General features: G+C 42.2%; 1 long non-coding RNA gene across 1 annotated transcript in view; it reads right to left on the bottom strand.

Annotated features, from left to right (window-relative positions):
- Window positions 1-1,543: 1,543 nt before the first annotated feature.
- Window positions 1,544-12,402, bottom strand: part of LOC137649691 (uncharacterized) — a 112,040-nt gene continuing 101,181 nt past the window's right edge. The window contains exon 3 of the long non-coding RNA XR_011045827.1: window positions 1,544-7,609. This is a non-coding gene — a long non-coding RNA (uncharacterized lncRNA). The remainder of the gene's footprint in view (window positions 7,610-12,402) is intronic.

Here is a 12,402-nt window from a genome sequence, read left to right as displayed (position 1 = left end):
GGAAACAGTAATATCTTAATTGTATAAAATATTGCCTGAGCTTCAATACAACTTTACCAGGAAGGTTATATCATGCATGAGGTGTAAAAGTGCCTAGGCTATAAACCTAGCACTCGTGAGGCTCGAAATTATAGCCAAATTCACGACAACAATGACTTAATATAAAAATCCCTAGCTAAAATACTAAATAGCTAAAGTTATTAAAGCAAAGATGCCGGGAATATCGTTCTTGCTAACTAAATGAACAAAAGAACGATCGCGTCATGACGCCATCCGGCCGGCAGCAGCTCTTGTTACGTTAATTACGATATCAATCGAAATGCAAAACTGGCAAGAGCTTACATTTACACAATTAAAAGATATTACTTAACTTTCCAGAAGCTGATGAAGCTGGGGAATCCATAATAATGAAGAAAAGCTTTGAAAATAGCGAGATATCACAGGGAAAATACTGGTCAGCAAAGCTACAAACGAAAGAATAGTTCCTGGTTCCTTATTGCTCACTCCGCAAAGTAAGTTTACGGGCACTCTATCTCTTTATAGATAGGTGCAAAGCTTCTAAGCTTATTCTTATTATTGTTATTAAGTTTATATCATCTGTGCCTTAAATAAATTAATATCATAATGAGGTTCTCTATCTTTACTTTTATTCCCTTCTACTTTGAAATTGGATAGGATAACACCTTGCTATCATCAGTTTTGGCAACCTGTTGTGGTAATCAGTTTGGGCTTCTTAAACTCTTCTTTTATATTCATTGCCCTATCTATAAATGCAGCCAGATCTCTGCTAGGATTTTTCAGCATACCTAAACTTATTTCTACATTCTTTAGTTTGGTGGCGCCGTACGGTGGCGATTGGCCGAACTATTTACAGTACGTTAGGAGAGTCGAATTGTTTTACCTCTTTAACGACTCTCCTATTTTTCTTGCCACTTTCCCTCTCGAAGTGAAAGGCTATTCAGGGTGTAAATAGCCATGAGATATGTCAAGATACGTCCTTACGCGATATCCCTTGGAGAAATTTAAAGGATACTCGCTCCAGGAGTTAGAATTCTGGGTACCTTAGGTAAATTCTCTGGGATATATCACTGTAGTCACATATAACTTAGGAAGCTACTAATGAAGGAACTTCCATCAGCACGAAATGGCCTAAGCCCAAAAATTCGGGTTTGTATGTAAGGAAAAATACAAACTGTTATAAGTTTGTCATTTGTTCCTACACTTGATCCAAACCCTCATTCTTTACTTAAGGAGATTTAGTCCTGAGGCTAGGGTGGCCATGGAGTTCCCTATTCCTAGGGAAGATAGTCCTCAGACTACACTCTTTTGAAGGAAAATCTCCCGTTGTTATGAACCGCCTTAATGGTTCAACAGGTTCTTTAAAAAAACTAAAAGAATTGAGACTGGAATGAACCGATGGACTGCAACAACCAAAGGGGTGGGTATAAAAGATAATACTAAAGTACCTTAACCTAGTTTATTATACAAAAAATATACAAAAATAATTTATATACAATAATTACATGAGTACAGGTAATGGGAAGCACAGTGACATAAATGATCGTTACCACAAAACCAGTTAACCTTTAAAATCACAAATACAGTTTACTGAAATTCAAAGTAAATAAAAAAAACACAATTAACAATAGTCATCAGCAAAAAAACCCAGTAAGCAGCAGCCATGAAAAATTTATAAGAGAAACTTCTCATTATTAAACTAATAATAAGTACGAGCCCATACACTGGCTCTTCCAACATATAAACATTCATAAACAATCCCTGATCCTCGAGGACGTCCATCGAACACTGCGGGAACTACCACGACAGTGTCGATACGACAGCCACTTTGCTGCCACCGAAGAATAACTCTTCCAAAACAATCTCGACCTCGAGGACTAGGTTGAGAACAAGTCACCACCAACTAGGAGATACTCCAAAGCTGTGTCTGCTGCTCTTTCTCGACTGCATTACGAGAACTGGTCCATCTGGCTTCCCAACCCTGACTAAAGCTTGTCACTCACAACGTGTCAAAAGTAAACAAGACACCCGCCTTGGCAAAGAAAAAGAGGGCAGTTAAAAAAATTGAAACTAGGTTGTTTCAAAGTCAAACAACATAACACCTCCACACTCAAAAAAAAAAAAAATTCAGAAATTTTTTTTTCCAGTTCACACTCTCACTCACCCCCAAAGATGTCACAGAACCACCAGACAAAACAGACCCAATCCTGGCAAGGTCGCCAATGTTATGAACCGCCTTAATGGTTCAACAGGTTCTTTAAAAAAACTAAAAGAATTGGGACTGGAATGAACCGATGGACTGCAACAACCAAAGGGGTGGGTATAAAAGATAATACTAAAGTACCTTAACCTAGTTTATTATACAAAAAATATACAAAAATAATTTATATACAATAATTACAATGAGTACAGGTAATGGGAAGCACAGTGACATAAATGATCGTTACCACAAAACCAGTTAACCTTTAAAATCACAAATACAGTTTACTGAAATTCAAAGTAAATAAAAAAAACACAATTAACAATAGTCATCAGCAAAAAACCCAGTAAGCAGCAGCCATGAAAAATTAATAAGAGAAACTTCTCATTATTAAACAAATAATAAATACGAGCCCTTACACTGGCTCTTCCAACATATAAACATTCATAAACAATCCCTGATCCTCGAGGACGTCCATCGAACACTGCGGGAACTACCACGACAGTGTCGATACGACAGCCACTTTGCTGCCACCGAAGAATAACTCTTCCAAAACCATCTCGACCTCGAGGACTAGGTTGAGAACAAGTCATCACCAACTAGGAGATACTCCAAAGCTGTGTCTGCTGCTCTTTCTCGACTGCATTACGAGAACTGGTCCATCTGGCTTCCCAAACCTGACTAAAGCTTGTCACTCACAACGTGTCAAAAGTAAACAAGACACCCGCCTTGGCAAAGAAAAAGAGGGCAGTTAAAAAAATTGAAACTAGGTTGTTTCAAAGTCAAACAACATAACACCCGTTAATCTTCTTTTTTTTTTATTGTAGATCCCCATAATCTTAGCACAACTGAAAGTTTGTAGCTTCGTGGAAACAAATGTTTCAGGATGAAGAGGGTCAGGAACATTCAACTCAAGACCCTTTCATACTTAGGATTCCCCCGACCTTGAAAAGGGGAAACCTCGTGATTACGAGTATAGCTTATACCTGTGAGAGGAATCAGATGAGTTTCATACCTTATTTTCATTGGCGAGTCCAGCTGAAACTGACTACAGACTAGGATACCCAGATGGGAGGGAGAAGGAAACGAAGAAGATAGAGGGACGTCCTTCTTAAAACCTAGTGTAACAAAGAATCCTCAACCAATAGCTACTGTCCCCTGAAAGAGCGTAAGATAGCTACAGCACCTGTTGACCTGCCACAATAGGCCCTATAGAAAAGGTGTCTAGAGACCTATGTGTCACATCGCTCAAATAGTGAGTGGGGAATGTAGATTGGCGTTTCCAGACCCCAGCTCTTAAGACTTGGGAGACTGAGAAATTTCTCTTAAACGCCAGTGAGGCAGCCACTCCCCTAACTTGATGGGTTTTGGGTTGTGCTGCCTCTGGGTCTCCGTGAATGGCTCTTGCAATAACTTTCTTGAGCTAGAAAGAGATGGTGTTGCCTGAGATTCTCTTTACCTTGTTGGTACTGAGGAAGAGATGATGGAGGCGTGGTCTGAAAGGTCTGGTGCGCTTCAGGTATTTCCTTAGCGCCCTGACTGGGCACAGTAACAATTGGTCTGTATCCTGTTACCTTATTGAGGCTGGAAAATTGAAATTCTTGAAATCACTCATTGGCTAATGAAGGATTCTGAGTTTTGGCCACAAAGCCTGGCACGAAGTTGAGAGACTTCCCCCCATCCTCTAGAATGGGTGACGTCGTAAGACAGACCATGTAGTTCATTGACCCTTTTTGCTGAGGCCAGAGCTACTAGGAAGATAGTCTTAAGGGTCAGAAAGTAGTCAGAGGTCCTATTTAGGGGTCATAGGGTGGACCCTTCAAGGAACATAAGACCAGACACACATCCCAAGGTGGGTCTAATCTCAACTGAGGGGCAAGATCTCTCAAAACCTCAAATCAACAAGGTGATATCTTCTGAGGTGGAAAGGTCAACCCTTCTCAGCCTACAGATGAGGCTCAAGGCTGAACGATAGCCTTTAATTGCCGAGACTAAGAGGAGCTTTTCCTCCTTGAGGTACAAAAGGAAGTTTGCCACTAAGGGAAGAGAGGGACCGAGTGGAGACACGCCTCGCCCTCTACACCAAGCTGCAAACACTCTCCATCTTGCTTGGTAGAGGTTTGTGGAAGATTGGCGCAGGTGTCTGGACATGTGCTCAGCCACCTTCTCTGAAAAGCCTCTGCGTCGGAGGAGTGACTGGACAGCCTCCAGGCGTGAAGCTTCAGAAAGGGAATTCTCCCGTGGGGGACACCACTGTGTAGCTGCGTCAGCAGAAGGGGTTCTGGAAGAAGAACCTGAACTAGCAGGGAAAGAAGGTCTGTGTACCATTCTCTGCTTGGCCATGCCAGAGCAATTAGGGTTAGCTTGCAGTTCCGGGAGGTCCTGGGTTTGTTGATTACCCTTCTGAGCAGGCACAAAGGTGGAAAGGCGTATGTGTCCAGGTTGTCCCAAGACTGTTGAAGGGTGTCCTAGATCGCTGCCTTATGATCTGGAACTGGGGACCCGTAGCGGGGAAGTTTCGCATTCAGAGAAGTGGCGAACAGGTCTATTGTGGGGAAACCACACAAAGCTATTACTGCCTTCGCTACTCGAGGATCCAAAGACCATTCACCACTCAACACTTGGTGATGCCTGCTCAGTTGATCCGCCACGATGTTTCTCCGACCCGGAATAAACCTGGCTGTGAGAGAAATGTTGTGACCTTCCGCCCACTGGCAAATCTGTACCGCTAGCAGATAGAGGTCTCTTGCCAGAATACCCCCTTGTTTGTTGATGTACGAGACGGCTGGGGAGTTGTCGCTCATCAGCACCACCTCTCGTCCTTGTAGATCTTCTACAAAGTATTTTAGGCCTTTCCAGGCTGCTAACAATTCCAGGTGATTTATACGGAGAGTTTGTTCTATCGGAGACCAGACTCCTGATGCTAAATTCGGGCCTAGGTGGGAACCCCAGCCCCGTAGCGACGTGTCCAAAAAGAGTTTTAACTTCGGATTGGGGCTTTGGAGGGGAATGCTCGTTTGGGTATTCTCTCTGGATGACCACCACTGAAGATCTTGTATCACCTGAGCTGGAACCTCCACTGCAAGAATGGAGAATCGATCTTTGGGACCAATGGGTCTTCAGATGCCACTGGAGACTTCTCATTCTTGATCTGGCGCGATTAGATGAAAAATCATGGGAAGAGCTTCTCTTAAGGGAGTGCTTATTATGCTTTGGAGAGCTCTCTTGTGATGAAAAGCGAGAACGTAACATAGCACTTTTTCTTGAAGCGTCCAGAGCGCTTAGATGATCCCTCGCGAGAGGAAGACGATAGCGAGGCAGAACGATGACGAGAGGGAGCGCTCTTCTTAGGTTAGTAACGAGAAGGAGCGCTCTTCTAAGGTTAGTGACGAGAGCGCTTATAGTCTCGCGGTGAGACATTTCGTGACAAGACAGAAGGCAAGGAAGAGCGAGAACGATGATGTCTCTTCCTATGCCGCCTGTCTCTCCGGTGAGAACGTCTGGGCAAAGGAGAGCGAGCTCTCCTTTTCCTCTTCTCTCTCTCCCTCCTAGACTCCAAAGAGGGCGAGGAGGAGGTACTGCGATGTGTGTGCTTGCAACGTTGTGATTTTGTAGAAGCGCAAACAGAGTGCGAAGTAGGCGATGCTGGAGCTGAAGTTACTATATCCACTGAAACTTTCGCGGACACTGACTGAGTTGACGGGAGGTAGGCAAGGTCCGGAACTCCCGAGGGTTCCAAAACAAAAGGGACCTAAGGCAATACCTTGCCTGCGACTAACTGGTTCCTAACTTCCTCCGAAGGAGAACCAGGAAGTCCAAGGGCAGGCCATACCTCTTGTACATGATCTGGAATGGAAGCGGTAACAGAGTGATTCCCGGTGGCTGAAAATATTGCCCCACTGGAGGAGGCAACGTGATCTGCCTGACCAAGAGGAATGGGGGTTAAATCAATGGTGCCACTCTTCCTCGACTTCCCCCCGGAGAAGGGAGGCAAGGAAGAGTCTGAAGGGAGAGATCGAGAGGCCGAAGAAGAGGCACGAGACTCCTTGTCTTTCGACGGCGAACCTGGAGGTAACGGGTCCCTCTTGGATTTCCTTTCTTCCTCTTCTCGAACTTTTCCCACTGAGAGGGCTACCACTCTCTACATACGTGGCAGGGGGAGCCTTCAGAACACCTAGGACCTCTGCACGTAGGGCATAGGGAATGAGGATCCACCTCCGGCGGTGACAAAGGTGCCACAGGATTTTGGGGGAACCCCGGGATACTTCCTCATAATAGAAGACATCATATCTAACATAGAAAAAAGAAACAGAATTATTCAAAAACGCAATAAAGAAAGGCTAGTCTGCCAGTCAAACAAAAGCAGTAGCAGCGGTGTTACCACTGCGACTGCTAGAATTCGATTGGAGGTAAACAGTAGCTACTGACCGGCGGTCCCCCACGCCTAACAGGTGGATAACTACCGGCCCAGTCGTTAACGACCTTGTTAAGGTTTTTCTGCCATATTTTCCAGCTCGTGCTAGAATATCTCATATAGTAAAGAATGAGGGTTTGTATCAAGTGTAGGAACAAATACTCGTTACAGTAATCAAGGCTGGACTCGCCTCAAACATAATTTTATGGGTTACAGATCTTATCAATTTATGAATAATTTTTGGGTGTATGGGAAATGAAATACTAGACTTACAAATAATCAATATTATTTTTGTTTTGCTAAAATTTTGGAATTTCAAGGCAATATTACAATTAGTAATTATTCGACATGTATCATACTACAGGTTTAAGAAATATGGAATTCTACGGCCCTAAAGTCGAGTGTTTAAAATCTATGAAACATGATGGTATGCTATCTAATATTACATTAACCACTGCATAACTGATAAGACATTTTGAGAATTTACCTTTTGAGAAATATTTGCATATCTAGAATGATTCTATAGTATACAGACATTAAATCAATAATGTATAGTAATGACAAAATCTATCACCATCTCACCAAAGAATAATTTGAGAATCTATCTCACTTTCAAGAGAAGTCTTTCGATATTGGACTTTCAGATAGTACGAGTATATGCTCAACACTATATTAAATACTGTACATTACATACTTTCCATAGATATTTATTACCTACTCTATAACTTAATAAGAATAAACTTCTGAAAAAACTTTAATGAAAATTTTAACTTATCTTTAAACTGATGCCAGTTGAATATCACAGCCTCCATATATGTTATCAGCTTTCATTTAAATATGAATGATTTAATCTTGTGCTATCAGCGTTAGCTTCCATCTCCTTCCTTTAGTATGAAGAGAACCTTGTTGCCCACTAGAAACGTTTTGTTTGCTGGTTTTGGCTTTTGTATTTCATATGTGCAGATAAATAAAAGCATCTGAAAGAGAAAAAAAAAATTTTTACTCCACATGGGTTTCACTTTCAAGTCCTAACTTGACTCTTGATAATTAATTTAATACTTAGTCATGTTTTAAGATTGTCCATTTAAATAACTAGCATATTCAACTTCACCTTTAGAGATAAGTAAAACAGACACCTTGAATTATAAACTTGACCATGGTGTGATTTCATAACAAAAACATCTGAAGGAAAAACAGTGCCAATAACCAGAGTTCGTGAAAAAAAAAAAAACTAAAAGACAAAGTTTAGTTTGGATAATTGTCCGAAACTACAGTAACAACTATATATAACATGAAAACGGTGCTTCCTTATCGTTAGCCCTTTTCCTTGAACAATAATTTTATGAGTACTTTTCCTGATAAGGTTGCCAGTATCGTAATTTCATTGGCAATATTACATTTGAAGTATTAAGAAGTGAATAAGATTGAAATCTCACAATTATATAAATGATTACATAATTAGTTAATCGATCTGTACTAGAGTGTAGGTCTCTCTCTCTCTCTCTCTCTCTCTCTCTCTCTCTCTCTCTCTCTCTCTCTCTCTCTCATTTTGTGGATAAACACATTGAAATAGTACTTGTTTTCATTAAGGAATATAGGTGAAAATTTAACTACAAGGAAAATTGCCCCTCGTGTGGATCTGCACAAGGAAAGGACAAAGACTGGATAGAATGAGAATTTCGTGAACATTTCTACCACAATAAGTGTGTCTGCTGTATATAGATACCAAAACCAGCGATACAATTTTAGAGGACATGCCAAGGCTTGCCCTGAACGTGTAGATGAAGCTAAAATTGCAATGGAGTCGAACAATCTACGGAGGAAAAACTCCACAATAGAACACAATAAAAGAACGGCTGAATTGGAAAACAAACTTCTGACGTCCACTGTTGACTCAGTAAATTCTACCTAGACTACTGATTCAAAAGCAAATGATTTTACTGAAAAAGTTGATAACCTGCAAAGAATATGGATTCAAATAAGTTCACGCTTCAAACACTAATGGCCACCTAAAGATGAAAAAATGATATATGCTGAAAAGGTTAAGGAAAATACCTACTAGCAATTAAATCAACAAAAGCATCAACTAGAATCACCCACAGGAAAAATAAGGTAGAAAAAGCTCTTGAAAGTATATCAATTCTTAATACGAGGTCAAATATTGTAAATTTTGCTGATGATAGGCTTAGCGATGAAGCAGTAAATAAGACTTGAACCATAATTGCTGGCACCTAAACGAGGAAAATTGGAAAACTGAAACCTAAAATAATGATATGCAACGTGCACATTGATGATGATGGTGTAATTAATGCTTTAATTCAAGGGGAGCGTTGTTTGGCTCAGATTCAAAATGTGGAGGAGCAAATAAGTCTGTTCTTCAAGAACAGTGCTGCAGGCGGGATTGTAACACTTCTCGTAGCTATGCCCTGAGCCAAGGCCCAAATTGTTGGATGAAAAGGCAATGGTGAAGGAAAGTCCTCCTGAGTGCAACAATACTTGATTTTGACACATGAATGGAAGAGGAAGGATCTTCGATGATTTCCTGGCCCTAAGGGTGGCCTTTCTGTGAGAAGTCGTTTATTTGCTCTAGGAGCCCGGCACAGCAAATCTGTGACTGCGTTCCTTCCTTTAGGAGGAGATGAAGGGCCTCACCAAGACCAAATAATTTTCTCATACAGCTCATACAGGAGAAGAACTGTAAAAAGGTCGATTCGCACTCTCCTTTCTCCGTATCCAAAACCCTAAGACCTGCTGGTTAGGGAAGTGCCCCATTTAAAAGAATTAGATTCACCTGAAGATACATCTTTATCTCCCTCAAAGGCTGCACCCGAATGGTCTTGGGGTGGGTCGTTGTCATAATCATTACTGTCATGCACAGTTTGTTTAATGAGGCTTTGAAGGGTCCTCATCAGCCTCGTTAGCAGTCTGGGCAGCTATTGCTAACTGAACATGCTTCCAAATCCTGGGGTCTTCGAAAACCTTGGAAGCCTAGTTTTTTGGGATCATAGATGCGTCCTTGGGTTTTCATGCCCAGCTCGTAAAAGAGGCTAGAAGCTCCTTTAAAACTCCTTGCTTCCTTGAGTTTTACGGGAGGCACGTCAAGATCTTGTTATTGACAGGTGTTAGTAGGTGCAGTGACAACTGGCTCGATGGGAGATGGCCCAAAATGATCCATGTATGAAGAAATCTTGAACCCCTGTGCAATCTGGGATGCCAAGAATTCCCTGTAAGCAGTGCGACTGGTTGCTTCCATGGCTTGCGCCTCCTCTGGTTCACCTTAATTAGGACGATACATAACTTCTCCCATAAAAGATTAACCCTTGATGCTTGAGTTTGGGTGCCAGAGATTCCAGCACGCTTGGGTGCTAGTGCCGGAAATGCTATAAAAAAAATTGTCACTTGCTGTGGCAAGTCGCAGTCTAGGATCTGAAAGGGATCTCGCTCAAAGAGCCTAGGCATGCAGAGGTGCTTGAACACCGAAGTTCTCTTCCAAATGAAGAGTAGAGTTCATTTTCAGAACCCCAGGAAAACCAATATGCAAAGCAGGCGTGGTGGCAGAAGCTGCTTTAATAATCAGCTGTAAGAATAGATCTTTATAAGAAAATGCTGGTATATTAGGCTCGTGAGTACCAACAGCATAAGATACTGGTGTTCGAGTCAAAAGATTCAGCGCTACAGGAGCGAAAGACTGGGTTGTGCACTCTACCCCATAAAGGTACGATGACAGTGAAGTTCATGTCTAAGCTTAAGCCGAGGGGTGCGAGCATAGAGAACACTGATCGTAAGTGGTAGTACTATCAGATAAAACAGGCAAGTCGATGAGTGATCGCACCTGGTGGGTGAATACATAAGTATGGACAATCGAGACTTCGCGAGTCTGACACATAAACAGAAATATGCTGGTCCTGTACTGCGTGAAGAACATGGACACGTTTTTCAAAGAGCTCAATCGAGCTCAGTTCCGAAGAGCTAAAGCAGTCTGTTATTGCTTGCAAAACGCTTCTCTCGAGGATGAAATTGTGGTGAGTCCCTGAGTGAGGTTGTATGAACAGCTCTGGAAAGAAAGAACAGTTCTCTTGATATCTCTGCAAGCAGGAATAATGGGTTTGGGTACTATTCTTCTTGTTGCCACTGCAGAACTATCAGAGTCATCGACTGATCTGTCGATGCCCTTCTAAGAATGTCTCCTCTTCAGATAGAAGAAGGGGGGGGGGAATGCATGGGTATTCTACGAATGTCAGAGAGCCTCTAAAAAAGGGTGCCTGGTTACCCCGAACTGGTTAACAGAACTCCAGAAATTTCTGGACATGAGACATCCTGGACTCACATCTCATCCAAAATATTTGCTGGGGCTAAAGAACTTGGGAATTCAGGTGCCCAGGCAAGCACAGCCATCGGTGTGTCTGTAAGAAGTCTTGCCTGAGGAAGGGAAAGCCGCTTCCCGAGTCTTTATCCCAGATTGGACAAAGCAACTTTGTCTCTTCAGAGGTTATTTGCCTTTCTGAATATGACAGTTCTCATGGAGGTTGCTGGGATGAATTTTAACGGTTTTATCCTGAACGAAATAAAGCCCAAAATGTTGACACAGTGTAGGAGAAACATCTCCACTGAGTCTCAACCATTCATCTACAGGAAGAGAAGGGCGGATGCACTGGCATGGACTCAGGTTGCAACTAAAGTGAACATTTTTGTAAACACTTGGGGGGTTTAGCGTAGGCCGGAGCCTCATACCCCATAATGGCAAATAAATTCTCAGTGGATGACTCTGGGTACATCCTTGGAGGATAACCTCCATTGATAACCAGTGGTCAAAGTCAATAAACGTCGAGTCAATGGAAGGAGAAAAAGAAGCGAGATGCGTCACCATACACGGAGGAGTAGGACCATCTGAGGATAGAACCCTAGGGTCTTCTTATCATCCCATACTTCTGTGGTATACTCCCCTGATAAGATGGTTGCAAGAGATACCCTTTCCAGCAGAAGTAATCCTGACATCCACTTGTCCTTAGCACCGATGGTGCCATTGACTTCACTCCCTGGAGAGCGATCCAGCATGCTATAGCTCATATTGTGACTTGAGAAAATGAGAGAAAGATTGTACAAGCAACACTTTCAAGTTAAAACTAGTCTTCCCTTCCGATTTCATCGGAAACTGGGCGTCCCAGTACTACCCAGCAGAGCAGCCAGCACCATCTAGGGATTATGTCTGTTGACCAACCCCAAACGGTTGGATGGTTTAATTGAAAGGAACAAGGATCATTTGACTCAAGCAAAAGGCCAAATCTCATCTGAGTGTGCAAGGGCCCCGAGAGATTGCTTAACAAGTAAAGATTTCAAGGTAACCACTGCCAAGTCATGAGATCAGTTACAAGCAACTGTCTCTGTAAAGGGATGATGAAACCTTGTCCACCAAGTGCCTTCGATAAAATTGGAGTTGGTTGTGTATGTCCACATTTGGACTGGTAAATACTGGGGTAACCATTTACCTCTAGCAGATAACACCATGGTACCCCCCTAGTTGATTGCTATTAAGCAAACGATCGGTCGCAAGTAACTACTTCCAAAAGAAAAAATTTAGACATTTCTTTAATAACATTTGTCTGACAGGTAGTTGTGTGCATAAGAACATTCACCTCTATAGAAGGTATGTGTTTCCCCCAATCTTACGGCAGGAATACATTGGGGCAAGACAAAGATCCAGGTGTGGCCCAAATGGTTTGTTGCACCTGAACTCAATTGGGAACATTGATAAATGTTTGCAAATGAGACC

This window comes from Palaemon carinicauda, chromosome 11 (assembly GCF_036898095.1).
Source record: "Palaemon carinicauda isolate YSFRI2023 chromosome 11, ASM3689809v2, whole genome shotgun sequence".
In the NCBI taxonomy this organism is placed as follows: Eukaryota; Metazoa; Arthropoda; class Malacostraca; order Decapoda; family Palaemonidae; genus Palaemon; species Palaemon carinicauda.
The sequence above is the reverse complement of the archived record's forward strand: the minus strand, read 5'-3'. Positions and strand labels throughout refer to the sequence as shown.